Source organism: Convolutriloba macropyga, chromosome 9 (assembly GCF_964194025.1).
Source record: "Convolutriloba macropyga chromosome 9, txConMacr16.3, whole genome shotgun sequence".
Lineage (NCBI taxonomy): Eukaryota > Metazoa > Xenacoelomorpha > Acoela > Convolutidae > Convolutriloba > Convolutriloba macropyga.
Genome location: NC_134476.1, coordinates 47,135,659 through 47,154,183, shown reverse-complemented (window position 1 = coordinate 47,154,183; position 18,525 = coordinate 47,135,659). Strand labels below are relative to the sequence as shown.

General features: G+C 36.2%; 1 protein-coding gene and 1 long non-coding RNA gene across 3 annotated transcripts in view; one reads left to right on the top strand and one right to left on the bottom strand.

The window, feature by feature from the left end:
• Positions 1 to 18,525, bottom strand: part of LOC142345813 (T-complex protein 1 subunit gamma-like) — a 345,715-nt gene that overhangs the window by 138,074 nt on the left and 189,116 nt on the right. The window lies entirely within an intron of this gene.
• On the top strand, positions 12,000 to 13,548 carry LOC142345421 (uncharacterized). 2 transcript variants are annotated; one of them, XR_012759321.1, is made up of 3 exons: positions 12,000 to 12,345; positions 12,499 to 12,779; positions 12,942 to 13,548. It is a non-coding gene; the product is annotated as an uncharacterized LOC142345421 (long non-coding RNA). The 2 variants fall into 2 exon arrangements; XR_012759322.1 differs by having other exon boundaries at positions 12,496 to 12,779.

Sequence of the window (18,525 nt, the reverse complement as noted above, 5' to 3'; positions counted from 1 at the left end):
CATGAAGATAAAATTGGTAAATGTGCATGTGGCGATAAAACATTAAGTGGTGTTTGTATGAAAACTGATTGTTCTTTTGAAGATGAATTTGGATATAGTCCTAATATTGACTCTAGCTCTAATCCTAGCTCTAGCCCTAATCCTAGCCCTAATCCTAGCTCTAATCTTTGCCCCAGCTCTAGCTCTAGCTCTAGCTCTATCTCTAGCCCTAATCCTAGCTCTAGCTCTAGCTTTAGCACTAATCCTAGCATTGATCTGGGAACCAGTTACACTGATACTAGCCCAAATTCTAAAGTTATAACTAGATGTTGTAATAGATGTAATTATGTAAAACCACTAACTGATTTTGATAAAAGCACGTAAACATGTAGAAAATGTACTTCTACTAAAGTTAGTTGTCTATACTGCCCTGCTATTGTGAGATATGATGGAATGAATGCTCATGTAAAAAGACAACGTCCAGATGTGGATATAATTAAAGGGTTTACTAGAAATCTGTCAAATAATGGGGTAGGGGTAAGCCTGGTTACACCAACCGAGACCGAAGGTCTATATACTGATCCACAAAGTGGTTACACCAATCCTATTATTACCGAAAACGGGGAAAATTGTTCGTTTAAATGTTATAATTTTGTATCATTTCTTATTAATAATGGAATAAATATAGAAAAAATAAAAGAAAATATAAATTTATTGAAGAGTATAGATAATTTAAAATAAAAAATAAAAATTCATTAAAAAATTTAGATAATTTTAAAATTTATTTAAAAAGGGGGATTTCTCTCTTTAAGCGCGATAAATAGTGATTTTGTACTGGGGCATCACTCCGATAGGGGCGATTTTTCTCTTAAAGAGTGATTCGCTCTTAAAAGAGGGAATTTCGCAGCTTAATTATGACTTGAACAAGTAATAAATAAAAACAGGGATCTTAATATTATATAAATATTAGCAAAATTTAAGATTTATAAAAGAGTTAAGCTGGTTTTTTTATTCAAATTATCCACGAAAAGGTTACATCAATTTTCGCAAGTTGATTTTACGTGCTTGTTACACGGTCTCACTAGTTATATACTAGTATCTGGGATACGTCCACTGGAGTCAGTGGGGATAGAACCCGAATTATCCGTCTGATAACAGTTAGTTACCAGCTTAACTCGACACTAGTGGTTTGCAGTAAGTGAGACAAGAAATGATAGATTTTGAGTGAATATGTATCGGCGAATTTGCAAACGAGCTTATTTTTATTTTCTAGAATTAAGCCATTTCATAATTTAAAGTTAGACTTAGTGTGAATATGTAGTAGTGGATAAAACAAGGATTCCGGCAATCAAAAAAATTTGGCCCGATTCGACATGCGCAATTAGCGTATGGAGAAAGGGTCAAATTTTACTGGTGGTTGGTTTCCTTGTTTTGTCCACTACTGTCAGAAACGAAAACAGAATCAATTTCACAGGAAGAACTTTTATGGTTTTTGTCTTAAGAATGGCAACAATTGCTAAATTTGGAGACAGTAAGTTGGCGAGCAGTTTTTTAAGGCAGGAGTCTTTAATTATACTCGATCACTTCACTAATCTAATCTGTGATGTTTTGGAGCATTTAACTGTTGAAAGGCTTTTTTGCATTATTTGGTCCTCTTCGCTTCTTTTGACATACAATTTGGTAAAGACAGGTTCTCACCGTTACCATTTGCAAGTCTGATAGTAATTAGTTTTCAAAGCAATTAGTCTGATATTAGTTTTTTCAAGACATTCGTGATCACTATGAAATCTGTAACTTCATGCGTCAGCTGGGTTTGTATGATTCAATCAAACTACTCTGTAGTTTTCTGTAATAATCCTCACTCTTGGCTAAGGAGAACTTTGGCCCCAAGAAAATGTTGTATGGGGCATGAAAAAGCCTCTGTTTTTGAATTCTCTGGATATCAGTCAATTTCAGCACTCATTTGTTCTTTCTACTACTTTCAACGATTAATGCTTCTCGTAAACAACAGATTCTGAGATCGAATACCAGGGGGAGCTTCAGAAAACCACAAAAATTGAGTAAACTTGTACCCAATACGAGTCCGAGAACTTGCCAGCAGAAAAGTATATTTAAGAATGCGATTCAGTTTTAATATGTCTACTATGATTTATATATTGCGTCTCAAAACCCTTGTTCCAGTAACCCTATCCATTGTTATTGTTTAAAAACTCAAATTCTTTTATATACATGCGCTCGACTTAGGTTTTATTTGAAAGGGTCACCAGAAACTTTTCTATGCCTTTTTAAATAAAACACTTACATTGTTTTCTCTAAGTTTTGGTTTAAGTAAAAATTAAATTGAAAATAGTGAAATTCAAGCTCCGGCTCAACAATGAATTAGAAAGCAGAACAGTGATATTGAAATTTAAATACAATATAGTTATAAGAGTTTCTCCGCCTCAGGGAGTTTGCGCCACAAATTTTGAAATAACCGTGAACTGATCTTTAAAAAATACCACCCACCAAAAGAATTGAAATTCTTTGAATAGTATTAAATGCAGAAAAATTTATACAAGTTTTGAAAGACAAACGTATGCTGGCTGGTCGCTAATACAAAACTCACTTCACATATGGAGTTGTTCGCCGCTTCTTAGAACATGAAAATAATGTCAAGAAGATGCCAGTACTGCTAACTTTGGTACACCCAAAAAAACTAAAGTAAACAATTTTCTGCTTGCAAGCAGCAGTTTTCACTATTTTGTTCATAGTTTAGTCATGAAAGGCATTTTGCTTTCTACCGTTTTTTTAAAATCGTTTTCCATCTGAACAAATTTTAATCCTCAAAGGCACGATAGCAAGTAAAACCCGGAGATCATGAAATCATTGGGCAGTTTTCTTACAAACGTGCACCTTAATATTATCTAATTATGGGATTGACCGAAACTGTTGATGAGACGTAAATTCGAGGTGCGAAGAAATTGACTCTTCCGTGCCATAAAATGGTCATTCACTACTCTTTAAAACCGTTTCTCTCAAAAATCAAAATCATTAACAAAAAAATCAAAAATTTTGAAAGATTTTTGCACCCTGCTTATCTTCAGATCTTCAGAATGAATATGAAGGAAGAAAACGCTATTTCAACAGATATATTCTCCCATATCAAATCATTTTTTTCTTTGTTAATTCCTGTAATAATTTTTGTTGACAGTGTTTTTGCTCAAAAGCACGCTATTTTATGTGGAACTAACTAAGGAATTACTTGCACCTAAAAACAAAAGCGTTCAAAAAACATTCCAATTCAAAAACTATCAAATAATATGATTCAATCAAAAGAATAACTACTTAGTATCAAGATGCTAGAGAACATAACCCTCTGTAACATTTATAATAGCCTTGAATATGTCTGGGTCCTGTTGTGATTGTCATATTATATCAAGTTTGCTTGCGATTGATAAAAATTTTGTGTTCTTTTTTAAGTCATGTTTGTAAATCCTTCCATTGATTAAATTTCTCGTCAGGCCGTGGAAATCGTTATCAATTTGAAAACCGGCGTAATTTTTTCTAGATCGCTTTTTTGTGCTCAAGTTAATAATAGTTCCGCCATTTTGGTCGGGCAGTTGTTTGGAGGAGAAGGAGGAGAAAATTACCTGAGCTTTATCCTTTCTGTCGTGTTTTCGTTTTGGGCTTGGGTAATCTTTTTAGACTAGTTTTGTTTGAAATTTTTAGAACGTAAAAACTATTTTTTTTTATATCTTAGAAGTCGGTGCTGTGATTTATTTTGTTCTCAAGCAAAATTTAGAGAAATTGCTCTGCTCTTCTTCATTTTTGTGCCACAATCTGTACAACTGATCGAATATCTATTGGAACAATTTTTATGATTTTTTTGTTCTGAATTACTTTTTCTGGTTAGAAAAGACCACACGAACATTCAGGAGTTGTCACTTTGAGGAAGGCAACAATTGCTAAATTTGGAGACAGTAGGTTGCCGAGCAGTTTGTTTAGGGACGCGCAAATCTCTATTTATACTCGATCACTTCCCTAACCTAACTATGATGTTTTGAAGCATTTAACCTATGAAAGGCCTTTTTGCAATGTTTAGTCCTCCTTCGCCTTTTGCCATTATATTTGATAAAGATAAGTTCGCATCGTTACTATTTGCAATTCACATCCCAGCAATTAGTCTGATATTCATTTTTTCAAGAAATTCAAGATAAATTTGAAATATGTAACTTTATTTGTAGGCTTGGTTTGTATGGTTCAACAAAACTTGTCTGTAAATCTCTATGATAATTGGCACTCATTGCAAGTGAAGTCAGTGTTTAATTGTTGTTAAAACCAGAGTGCATTTCGCAATTCGCACGCCAAGAAATGTTGTGTGGGGCATAAAAAACCTCTGTTTTCAAATTCTCAAGTTAGCAGTCATAATCAGCACTCATTCCTTCTCTCTACTATTTTCAATGAATAATACTACTCCTAAACAACCGATTTTGGGATCTAATTCCAGAAGAAGAGTTTCAGAAAACTACAAAAATAATAAACGTATACCAAATACCAGTCCGAGAACTAGTCAGAAAAAGTATACTTAAGAATGCAATTCAGTTTTAATGTGCCTGCTGTGATTTATTTAATGTGTCTTGAGTACCATGTTCCAGCAACCCTACCAATTACTACTATTTAAAAACTCAATTTTTTTATATACTTGAGCTTGACTTCTAATTTTATCAGAAAGGGTTACCAGAAAATTCTCTATGCCTTTTTATTTAAAACAAATAAATTATTTTCTCTAAGTTTTCGTTTAAGTAAAAATTGAACTGAAAAAGTGAAATTCAAGCTCCGGCTTAACAATGAGTTCGAAAGTGGAACAGTGATATTGAATTTCAAATAAAATATAGTTTTGACTGTTTCTCCACCTCAGGGAGATTGCGCCACAAATTTCGAAATAACTGTGAACGGATCTCAAAGGAAGACAGCCCACCAAAACAATTCGAAATCTTTGAACTGTAAAAACTGCAGCAAAGACTGGATACACGTTTTGACAGACAAATGTATGCCGGCCGGTCACTAATACAAGATCAAGGTGCGAAGAATTTGACTCCTATGCGCCATAAAATGTAAAACCATTTCTCTGAAATATTTTGGAATTATTGATTGATTGTTGTACCTTGCTTATCTGGAGAAATAAATAAGAAGGAAGAAAATACCATTTCAATAGGTATGCTTTCCCATGTCAGTCAATTCATTCCTTTCTTTTTTATTGATTGTAATAATTTTGGTTGACAGTATTGGCATTCCAATGCAAAATATCAAATAATATGATTCAAAAATAGAAGAAGAACTATTTAGTATCAAGATGCTAACCCCCTGGGACATTTGTAATAGCATAGATTTTGTCTGGGTCCTGTAAAGATTGTCATATTGTATCATGTTGGCTGGCGGTTGATGAAAATTTCTGTTTATTTTTTTAAGCCAAGTTTGTAAACTTTTCCATTGATTAAATTTCTCGTCGGGCCATGGAAACCGTTCTCCTTATGAGAACAGGCGTATTTTTTCTAGATTGGCTTTTTTGTGCTCTAGTTAGGACAAAGTTTGATTTTTTTGGTCGGACAGTTGTCTAGAGGAGACGGGAGAAGCTTACTGGAACTTTATCTTTTTCGCCGTTTAATTTTTTAGACTTGTGTATTCTGATTTTTTTAAAACTTAAAAACTAGTTCTTATCTATTACGAGTTGGTGATGTGATTTAGTTTGTTCTCAAGCAAAATTTAAAGGAATTGCTCTGCTCTGATTTATTTTGGTGCCACAATTTTTACAACTGACCTAATGGCTGTTGGACCAATTTTTATGACCAATCAAGAAATCTAAATCTTTCTTTTGTTCACAATTTTAGTCAACTGAGATCGTATGACGGCAGTTTATCACTAAAACAAAAAAGTGTTTCTTTCACATCATTAGCATGAACCCCACTTTTAATATTTTGCATTTTAACAACTTAGTTGAGCGAGGCTACTTTTTTTGAGCTTCCCCTCTTAAAAAATCAGATGCAGGTTTGTATTTTTTTCCAGTTTTTTTAATATAAATATGTTAACTACCGTAGTGCGAATTTTGCGAAAACTGAACAGACTTCCTGGAAAAGTTTGAACGATTAAAGACAAGCATAGTAGGAATGTTCTTGAACCTTCAATTACGTCTTGGTTAATTTTCTTTTGACTAATTTTTTATTTCAAATAATCGATTAAAACATGAGCACCTCAACTGAACATTTGAATGGCAGGACATTTAGAACACGGTAGCGCAACAATTTCGATGAAGAGGTACAATTTTTAAAGGACTTTAGAGACTGAAGCTGTTTAAGCACAAAGTAATCCGATCAAATAAGATTTTCAGAATAAATCTTTTTAAATTGTGGAAATTCAAAAAAGTGAAATTACAATAAAAATTGGTAGTACTTATAATCCGAAAAACAGACCTATTATAATTACAGATTACAGATTGGCCAATTTGTGTGCGTATCAGCTGGTGTGGTTTCACACTTACATGCAAAAATTTATTTCACTTGAAAATGTCCCCAAATTGCATTGATCAATAATAGAAGATGATTATCCACATTTGACCAATATACACATCAAGCTAAATTCAACTACATTTTAAAGTTGTTAACTGCAGTTGTTTTTACAAACTGTTAAAATTGTTTTCTTTCTTAGTTTAATAACATATTATAAGTTTACAAACTCGAAGAGTCTTTCTAAGTTCTTTCTATGATCCAACACCCGCATTCATATTGCGGCCGTTTGTTAAAAATGTGGATTCGCCCAAAAGTTTCGCACAATGTTGTTTCACTTTCACTTGTTATAGTTCCTTCGTCAAAAGTTCAGTGGCCATCACATCTGTTAGTTTGCAGATCAGCTCAATTGAGCTGTCGTCTACCCAGATTTAGACTTTATAATTCTATTAGGGAGGGTCTTTATTGACTATAAATACACAGTCCAGAACTTAGGTAAAGTCAAGGTAAAGTCTTTTCATGAGTCCAGCTAGGCATTTTCATATCCAATTAAAGTCGAGCACGGTCTTTTAATAGGTCGAGCATGGTCTTTTCATGAGTCGAGGATGGCATTTTGTGGGATTAATAACCGTTAACCTTTCTGTAGTTCTTTTTATAGTTGTGTAACATCTACCAGCAACGCCAAACTAGCGTTACAACAGGCAGTCCAACTTCGAAAAACAGTTGGATTTCCGCCAAACAATCTCAAGAAATAATGAATTCTTTAGATAAAACAGTTTTCGCAAATAAGCAATATAGCAAATTTGTTTGGCTGAATTCAGCTAGTTAACAAAGCTCTAACAATCGGCATTTCATCATCCATGAGTCTAGTTTGTTATAATTTAGCTCATTTGGTTCTAAAAGTCGTTTTTTTTTTCAAATATATGTACAAGAGCACAGTTCGTTTCTCTGGAAAATATGAGAAACATTGAAAAAATTGAACGGTAAAACTCGTTAACTACGTTATATGCAAAGACCGATTTGCAGAGCAAATGTAAATTTTTTGGGTCCAGCATGAACACTTTAGGTTGAGGTAAAGTCGAGCATCATATTTGGGTCGAACTAAAGTCCAGCATCAAAAAAATTGGTCGAGCCAAAGTCTAGCTGAACGATTAGGTCCAGCTAAATTCTTTTCATGGGCTGTTTCAGTCCAGCATGGTCTTTTCAGACCATTTTTTCGTCGAGCATGGTCTTTTCATAATTCGAGGCCTAAACCTGGGTACTGTTTCTCTTTCACTTTAAGTCAATGTGCTTCGTTAGCTTGTAAGAGCAAATGGAATAATTGCAAGTTTTTTGCAGCTTTGATTGCCCTCTCCGATCGTTTTGGGCTCACTGTTCGTATCCGAGCTCTTTGAGAGGACTTCGCAAGAGGTATTGCTTCCGGAACTGCGGCTGCCTGCCCGTGACCTGCGGTTTCTAGTCCACGCTTCAAGTGAGGAAATGCAGCTTGCAACGCGCAGATTGAAATGAAGAGAAAATAACTGTTAAACAGATATAGACCAAAGTATCTTCGGAAACAACGGAATCAATAGCAAAGGAGCTGTACCTCTGCTCTACTTCAAAGACAATGCTGAGGAACTGTAATTGATGTTAAAAACCCGTATTGCGCTATTGAGAAATTGACTATCGTTGTACACTGGAATCTGATGAAGACCGCTTTAGAGGACGGATTAATCTTACTCTCGATCGCCATGTCTTTTTGGCATCAGAACAGTTGTGTGGCCAAAACCATTGAAAATTTATTTGGAAATTGAAAGAAGTCAGTGTAAAATTTTCAACAGGGTGATGAGGAAGAACCGTATTATTAATGAATTATGTTGGGATGGGGAATGTGCTTAGAACAATTTTGATTGTGTACAATTAAAGTAAAATTAAATTTGATTCGTTTTGTTTCGCTTGTTTTGTTGCCATAAAAGGTTTTGAGAAGTCGACTACTTCCGTCAGGTTTTGAAAATAATTGTGTTTCTGTTTTGCTGGCTTTTCCCTCAAAATCGATCAAAAGTCAACTTGTCCTTGACACGTATAAACGTGGCGATTTCACAGCAAATTTTGTGGATAATGAGACACAAAGAATTACTCGTGGAGACGGGGGACAATAGTTTCTTCTCAAAGTGCATTTGAACTAAAAACTGAGCGGCTAGCAATTACACTTCAATTCAACAGAAGAATACTAACCAAATATACAAATTAAAACTATGATTGGTTAATTTCGGTCAACTGATCATCTAATTTTGTGTCCGACCAAAACCAAAACTATGTCACATTTGCTGATTGTAAAATCAGTCTGCTCGATATTGTTGTCAGCCAAAAAAAAAATTAGAGCACTGCCAGACGAAATTATTGATCAGTCAGTAGCGTTTTAACAAACTATTTACCAACCAAACAATCAAACTTCTGCCTGGGATAGGGTTTGAAGCAGACACCTTTTTGACTCTTCGATACAAGCGCTCAATCAACAATTCTAACGTGAAAAACTCACTGAAGACACGAAACGATTGATTGTTCAAGAAGAGAACGTTAAAGCAAAAATTTTGTATAAGAACACGCGCACAAAGTTTACAATAATTGCTTCATATTTCGTTCGAAAGCAATTTAACATCATTCAACTGGACATCCATATGGCTGCTTTATTTTCAGTGACTTCTTCATTGAGTCAGATTTTATGTTTGAATTTTGACGCTTTTGAAAAGTTTTTCCAATGCATTTGAAACGCTTGCGTTACAACTGTACGTGAGAGTATGTTTTAAGATTGAACCAATGAAACGTTCCACAATGTTGAAAATTTTGAGACTAACTGTTGTTACGATAGCAGCGCAATAGTAAGTCCCATAAAGTTGCAACGCTATCGAACGTTTCAAAGGTAAAATTTCAAAATTAAAACATGGAGATATCAAGTAAAACACTGCCTAATTTTCATGCGCTGAGCTTTTCGAACGTTAGCTTGCGTTGCAACTTTCATATAACTATATCCAAACTATTTAAATAACTATATCCAAACTAACATATAACTATTTAACTATAAGTTTCCAAACTATATCCAAGGTTTCAAAGGTCGAAGTTCAAGTTCAATACAGGCAAGATCATCACTTCGTTGTTCCTTTGCATGTCGAGGGTTTTTTGAATATTGCTTGCCTTGTAATTTTTTGGCTAATCATAGCGTGTACTATACATAGCGTGTCCCACAAAGCTGAAATAAGCGGACGTCTCAAAAGCCACAAAACAGAGTTCAAAAGTTGAAGTTCAAATTTAGAATGTAGAAAAAGCTGGTGAAGGAAAACTTAATGGAGTAATTGTTGACATTTGAATGAGCACATTGATGCTCAATTGCACGTTTTTGGCGTTTTTCGAACGTTCGCTTATTTCAACTTTATGGGTCAGACTAGGGACAGACTATAGTAAGTCCACGCTGCAACGCAAGCGGACGTTCGAAAAGCAAATGGGCAGTGTTCTGCTAAAGTCTGTCCCATAAAGATGAAATCAGCGAACGTTCGAAAAACGCCAAAAACGTGCAATGGAGCATGCATCAATGTTGTCATATGAATGCCACCGTTTTTTCCATTAAGTTTTCAGTCATCAATTTTTTCTACATGTTTTAAATTTGAACTTTGATCTTTGAAGTTTAATCTGTGGCTTTTGAAACGTTCGCTTATTTCAACTTTATGGGACACGCTATAGATATCTGCACGTCTTAAATTTGAACTCTGACCTTTGATACGTTCGATAGCGTTGCAATTTTATGGGACTGACTATATTGCGCCTTTATGGGGCAAGCAACGCGGATCTCAAAAATGCGAGTTTGACGCTTGTTTGACCTTAACGTGGTGCCAAATATTTTTACTCTACCTCTCATCGAATTTTCTGAATGTTAAGCATATTGAAACGCAGAAACATGCAAATTGTGTATATACATTTTCAAGTGTTCATTTGCATGCCTATAGTTAGTACCATAAAGTTGCAACGCTCTCGAAAGTTTCAAAGGTCAAAGTTCAAAATTAAGCCATGCAGAGATCAGCACATCGTTGTTCATTTGCAAGTCGGGAGTTTTTTGAACGTTTGCTTGCGTTGCAACTTTATATAGTAAGTCCCATAAAATTGCAACGCAAGCGAACGTTCGAAAAGCTCCGGGCATGCAAATGGGCAGTGTTTTGCTGATATCTGCATATTTTAAATTTGAACTTTGATCTTTGAAACGTTCGATAGCGTTGCAACTTTATGGGACTGACTATAGCGTGTCCCATAAAAGTGAAATAACCAAAGTTACGAAAATACTGTCCAAATTGTTCCTTTGCATGCTCAAATGCATGTTTAGGTGTTTTTCGAACGTTCGGTTATATAGTCTGTCCCATAAAGTTGAAATAAGCGAACGTTCGAAAACGTCAAAAACAGGCAAGTGAGCATCAAATTGGTCATTTGAAAGTCAACGTTTCTTCCATTAAGCTTCTATTTATCAATTTTTTCTACATGTTTTAAATTTGAACTTTGACCTTTGAACTCCAACCTGTGGCTTCTGAAACGTTCGCTTATTTCAACATTATGGGACACGCTATAGATATCTGCACGTCTTAAATTTGAACTTTGACCTTTGATACGTTCGATAGCGTTGCAATTTTATGGGACTGACTATATTGCGCCTTTATGGGGCAAGCAACGCGGATCTCAAAAATGCGAGTTTGACTGCTGTTTGGCCTTGACGTGGTGCCAGATATAGTCTGTCCCATAAAGTTGAAATAATCGAACGTTCGAAAACCTCAAAAACGTGCAATTGAGCATCAATGTGGTCATTTGAATGTCAATGTTTTCTCCATTAAGTTTTCATCCACCAATTTTTCCTCCATGTTTTTAATTTGAACTTTGACCTTTAAACTCTAATCTGTGGCTTTTGAAACGTTCGCTTATTTCAAATTTATGGGACACGCTATATTTTTACTCTACCTCTCATCGACTTTTCTGAATGTTAAGCATATTGAAACGCAGAAACATGCAAATTGTGTATATACATTTTCAAGTGTTCATTTGCATGCCTATAGTTAGTACCATAAAGTTGCAACGCTCTCGAAAGTTTCAAAGGTCAAAGCTCAAATTTCAGACATGCAAAGATCAGCACATCATTGTTCATTTGCAGGTCGGGAGTTTTTTGAACGTTCGCTTGCGTTGCAACTTTATATAGTCAGTCCCATGAAGTTGCAACGCAAGTTGCAACGCAAGCGGACGTTCGAAAATCTTGGGCATGCAAATGAACAGCGAAATGCTGATCTCTGCATGTTTTAAATTTGAACTTTGACCTTTGAAACGTATAGTCTGTCCCATAAAGTTGAAATAAGCGAACGTTCGAAAAACGCCATAAACTTGCAATTGAGCATCAATGTGCTCATTTGAATGTCAACGTTTTCTCCATTAGGTTTTCATTCATCAATTTTTCTACATGTTTTATATTTGAACTTCGACCTTTGAACTCTAACCTGTGGCTTTTGAAACGTTCGCTTATTTCAACTTTATGGGACACGCTATAGATAGCGTTGCAACTTTATGGGACTGACTATAAGACTGACTATAGAACTTTTCGAACGTTTGCCTACGTTTCAAAATTATGAAACTCATTAACTTGAACTTTGACCTTACCTTAGAGCTCCTGCCGTTGATTTTCCCATTTCACTTTTAGGCACATGCTACAACTGACTTTCCTTTTCCAGAACAGTAAAATTCGTGCTTTTTGAATTCGAGCTACAGATGGCTGTACTTCCTTACTCCCTGTCCACTTACTCGCTACAATAAAGGATCTATTCCAGTACACTTAGTTCAGCGTCAATTTTCTTCGTTTTTTATTTGTTTCAGTTTTCATTGTTATTTAGTAAGCACCATAAAGTTGGAACGCAAGCGAACGTTTTGAAATGCTAGGAGCATGCAAATAAACCGTGTTTTGTTAGATATTTGCATGTTGTAAATTTGAATTTGACCTTGAAACGTTCGATAGTGTTGCAACTTATGGGGCTGACTAAAGCAGTTATAGCAAAAATAGCGCAAAAACTCCTTACATTTATCTGGTCCTAGTCTTGACGTAGAAGATGATTTCGCTGCTTTATGGAATTCTTACGAAACTAGTCCGCTGTTATTACTTCATACCTTGCATGGAAACTGGATTCCAAACGACTGAAGGGACTTCTGGTTGAATCAAATGTTTCTATCCTTATAATCAAAACTTATTTCGCAAGTGAGGCGATATTGCGACGACAAGAGAACGACGGATCCTTTCGAGTCCATAACTCGCTGGATATATAGAGATAGGTATCCGGGGTGATACTGGATGGTTATCTTGTAAGATCTTACAAGATTCTTGCAAAAATGTATCTTGTAAGATTTTGTAAGACGAATTTTTATCTTGCAAGAATCTGCCAGAATCTTGTAAGATCTTACAAGATAACCATTCGGACGTGTCCCGGGTACTAGCTGGATCTTATGACATCCAAATCCAGTGCAAAATGGGGAAACGTTGGATTTGAATTCTGTTTTGACGAGACTTGCAACGTGCAATGTGCTACACTTATCATTTTTATCATTAAACCAACTGCACCTGAGCTTTGAATTTTGGTATGACTTGGATATGGCAACCATGGAGCTTCACTATATGTTGCTCAGTCTTTTATCTCAGCCACGTTTACCCAGGTAGTAGAGCTGCTAGCTAAACGAAGTAACCAACGTTTAGTGGCTTGTAGAAAAGCTGTATAGGATTATGACAGGCGGTGGATAAACTTATAATCAGGCTAATCATGGTCAGCATACTGACTGAAATTCAATTCGACCATTTCCACAACTTCTTTGACTTCTCTGGAGATGAAAGTGCTAAGCTAGTGAGCAACTGATTGACAGGGAGGACGATGTCTGGGATCAAATGATGTGGGTTCAAGAACACCCTTGCCTCGATTCGGTATTTGATATGGGGGAGATGGACTAATGGAATGACTGATAATTGGAACCAGTTCTGTTGCCAAACTGCAAGTATACTACAGCAATTTACTTCAAACAATCCTAATATTGCTCGTGCATTTACTCTCTAACGGGCAGCCAACAAGCTATCGCTTGTTGGCTGGTCGTTTATATAGCATGTTCCTCGAAAGTTGAAATAAGCAAGCGTACAATTATAAAACGAGTAATTAGAAACAAATAAGAGGGAGCTAAGGGGAAAAGCCCTTGTATTCCAATGATCACATTCGTTTTTGGAACGTTCACTAATTTCAACTTAAACAATCTGCAGGCAAGGGCTAAATTTTTTCTCCAAATCACCGTGAAGTTAAGATTAACGGCGTGTTAGTTATGAGCAAAAAATTTAGGAGCTTGTTTTTGGAGACGGGTATTCTGTGGGCAAATTTTACTAGCGACGTGATCCGCTGTTCAAATGACTCGCATTGGAATTACTTTGTATTGTGTGTTTGAGCAATCCATGGCAGTTTAGTTTGCTTTTGATTCATTGTTGTTTCTGCGTTTTACTGCTGAAGCTGAACGTTATTATGTTCGATATGTCGCTTTGCATATTTCGTACTAAAGTACATTTTTCTAGTCGCAAAACTTATTTTAACATCGATATCTCTTGTTCTTTGTAAAATATTTGTAAAAATTGTCGCTCTGAATATCTCTTAATGCCGGGACTAAATGATTTCTTCACACTGCTAATACTACGATCTTACTACTACTAACTGCTTTTTTGTTTTGCCTTTTTAGTTTAAGCAAAGTCGAAAAAATTGCTAGCAAATCCTATTATAAAATTAAAATGAAATCGAGCAAAAAACAAAAACGCAAATCCACTAATAACCGACCTTCACGCTCAAATTGCCCAAACAAACACCACCTTCATTTTTGTTTGTCTTGAGTGTTCTGGTTTTTCACTCTTTTTTCCGTAATTCACTGATTCACTACTTAATTTTTGTTTCAATTTCCTTTGTCTAATGTCAGCTTGTTAGTCGTTCACATAGTCCTTTTGCGAGGTCTTGCATGACGGTTTTTCTATCGTATTATCTTGTTTTTTGTTTTTCCTTTACTTTCAATTGTTTGTAAGGTGGTGTTTATTTGGGCAATTTGAGCGTGGAGGTCGGTTATTAGTTGATTTGGGTTTTTATTTTGTTCAATTTCATTTTAAATTTTAAAAGGATTTGCATGCAAATTTTCAGACTTCGCTTGGGCCTCGATTGCAGTTTTTTGCCCTCTTTTCAATCTTGTTCGGTTTTTCTGTTGTCTTTAAGCTGGCATATAGTGATACTTTGATAACAAAGCAGGGGGTTAATTTTTTTTACTTTAGTTGTTGGTATGCACTTCTGATGTGCACTCTTGGAACTCTTGTTTTATATTTTGGATTTATGCTTCTTTGGTATTAGTTTCTCAGTAGCACTATTCTAACTAGGCCCGGGTTTTTTGGCTGGTAAGTCTGATCACAGCGTTTGCGGAGGCAACTAATCGAGGATGCTCTTCCTCAACATTTACATAGACAAGTTCTCTTATCCGCATTCTGGCCTTCGTTTGGTGCGTTTATTCTATATTAGCGGTATTAGCGGCGTTGGCATCTTTGCCTGCGTCAAGGGCCCGCTTCAGCGTTCTAAAGAACGAGGTACAAATTATGGTTTGGTTACTGGGTTTTTGGGGGACCTCTCGTTGCTAGAAGGGGTCTGTTTGTTGGCAACGCGTGGGGCATAAATGTTGTTAGTCTGCTGCTGCTGTGTGTGTGTTAGCAAGGTAATTATTCAATTCTGAGAAGTGCTTCATCTTTTATAATTTGGTGGATTAGGGCAGAGAATTTTCGTTTGTTTTACGATAGTTTTTTTTACAATTGTGCTCCGATAGTCTAAATATCCTTCTCGGTCTTTAACTTTAATAGAATTATCAGGGGTATATGGGATTTTGATGCAATATGCTATATAAGCAAACTTATTCTATACGTCAAAAGTAACAACAATGCCTTTAGGAAAAGTCGTGGCAACGCTCATACCATGTTTTGAGAAACGGAGTTGCTCTATCAATTATCATTTTTTGAGAAGGTCTAAATTAGAGCTGGTCTAGTTTCTATTGAGTTATTCATTCTCTAGGATGCTAATTTGGAATGGTCAACCAGATAGCTTAGTTAGCCTATGTTTAATCATGCAAAGGTCGCCAAGTCAAGGATTTGTTACTAGGCTACTGATAAAGCTTCAAGCTGTCTATATTCTGCAGGCAAAAATTCTTGCTTCTGTGCTCACTCCATTGTGTTGCTTGGTGGTCGATACTTGTCTCCATAAAGCTTTGCATGAAAGTCCATTAGTGTGGTTTTGCCGAAGGGAAGGAGAAATTTTCAAAAAAGTTCATCAAAGTAGTTATTGAAAAAATTCTTGAGTCAGTCCGACACTTCCCTGTGCAAATTATCCAGGGGTACAGTGGTGAAAACTTGTCCACTTTTCACAATTGATATTTGAAAGTTTTTGTTCAATTGGGAAAAATGATAACTGATGACTTCTTTATAGGTTCAAAGGCACATGCGGGTATGCATCAGTGTGACATTGCAGGCTCCGAGATATCTGGAGAGGTCCAAAATAATTCAGGGACCCCCTTTTCCTGGTGAAATGCTGAGATATTGATTCTATTTAATCAGCAGCAAAACCACTTATTCTATAAGTTGCAACAACGCTTGTGCCATAAAATTTTTTGTAAAAAAGCAACGCATTTTCTAAAATGTAGGATGCAAAAACGCTTCAAAAGCTGCAAAAACGCTTATTCTGTAATATGAAAAATGTTATACTTGCAATGCTATTTACCATATAATTTGAAAAAGTGTTCTAGTTTCTGGCGAGCTATTCCAGCCCTAGTGTGCTAATCGGGACTGGTCAATCAGTTTGATTAGGTTGTGTGGAAAATCAAAAAAGAAGCTACTTCACCTGGATCTCTTTGGCCAAATTACTAGGGTACTGATAAGAATTCAAGTGTCTGTTGTATTATCCAATCAAAGGCTTCTGCTTCTGGGTTCACTTTTTTGTCTTGGTATTGCTTCTGCTTCTGGTTCTCCACTGCTCAGACTGTAACGGCTGCTCTCCCATCCTGTTTCGACGAGGAAAGTTTACACCGCCAAGTTCGTTTCAGCGGTCCAAAGTCTGTCCGGATATGTTTTTGCAGTTCGCTTTTTTAAACTGTATATCCGCTATGTTCTTACCGTTGTACTACAATTAAGTTCGCAACTATTAGCTAATCTTAGTATTTCTAATATCGAATCGGACTGGATTTGCTACAGATCACACAATACGGGATCTCTACATGTATACCGGTTCAACCCAATAGATAAACAAATCGAAGACAAAGATATATGTCCAAGACCAGTTCATGCAAAAATATCTAAATTTAATTTTAAGTTGGTTTTGCCTTTTGTACTCGCGATTTGAAACAAAAGAAGTTGGGGTCCGTAACAGTTGAATTACAGCTCCAACAAGTCGTTGATACAAGACAGTGACAAAAATATACTGCTCCGGAATAACTTTCAATACAAGACACAGTAACAATTTACTGTTCAAGAGTAATTTAAACGCAACACAAAGTAACACGCTGCTTACTGCTCAAGTTACTTTAATTTTTCAATATTTTGCTGACGTATAGGAAGAAAGTCGTTTCATGCGGCTGCTTTTACTGTGTGTTGTTGTGTTGCTTTTGTCACACAACTTTCTCACCCCTTTTTCACTTCACTTGACTATGACCTTACTATTAAATATAAATAAAATTGGGACTATCACGATGACTAATAGACAACTAATACAAAATTGTTTTCCTATCTCAGTTTTTATGCTGTTGAATTTTAATCATGTTGTGAAAGCTCAGCCTCAAAATCGTCGGCCTTGTTTTCCTTCGTGAAAACATCTTCGCCAAATCTAGTACTGGAGCGAGCTTCACAACGGGCCTCCTGTAGACTCCTTCCTTCGTTGCCGATCGAAGTATTCTGTCCAAACCCTCAATGGTTTCTGTTACTAGACCATGTTTTTAATACCGTCGTTTGTCAATATCTTCGACTAACAAGAGGAGATCACCTTGGTGCAGATTCCTGTCCGGATTGCTTTTCCATTTGTCTCGACTGTTAACAGTTGGCAGAAAACTCCTTTCGGATTCTGCCCCAGTTGAGATTCGATTATGCTTGTGTTGGTCGAACTCCTGTGGGCATGGTAAACATGGTAGACAAACGTTTTTGTTACCAATCAGGAAGTGACTTTTGTTACCAAACTGACTGGCGTCAAATGGTCTTCCATTCAATTTTTGCTCAAGGCACTTTGTGGTCGAGAAAATCTTCAGTGACTGATAGGTTCCCCAACACTGCATTAACTACTTTCTTGCAACTTCTGAGCAGTCGCTCCCACCCTCCTCTAGAATGGGGTGCTGAGGGTGGATTGAACTTCCATTGATCCTTGCTGAACCAAATGTTCATTTTTTGGTTCCATGTTGCGAAATTTTTCGATTCTTCCACCAATCTTTACTCTGAATGGTCCAAAATAGTCCGCACCCACATTCGAGAATTCTGTTGATGCGACTACCTAATCGTTCGTCAGGTAGATCTGCCATTAATGATGTCTTTGTTTGGGCTCTTCATTTTCGTTACGTAATGCATTTGTTTTCGATTGATTTCAAAGCATTTCGTATGCCTAAGATCCAGAACTTCTGCTGAACTATGTTTCTGACATGTTCAGCGCCTTCGTGATGGCAAGAATAGTTCAACTAAATGATGTTTTCAATGAAACAGTATTGCATGCTTTGTTTCGAAGTTCAATTGACTTTTACCTATTCTGCTTTGGGCACGTGTCCTTGTTGGTCAATGAATGGTAAAATGTGAAGAATTTTTCTGTTTTTTTGGTATTTCTTTCTGTCTTGAGACTTCAACTTTTCAGCAAACTGCTTTTGCTGCAATAGCTTGAAAATGCGGGCCTGTGCGTTTCCTCTTTTTTCGAGACTTAGTGTTTTTGTTGCCGGATTGTGTTTGTTAAAAACGCGCTGCATATATGCCATTGTGTTAACCAGTCGATTAAAATTGCTGAATCGCTCC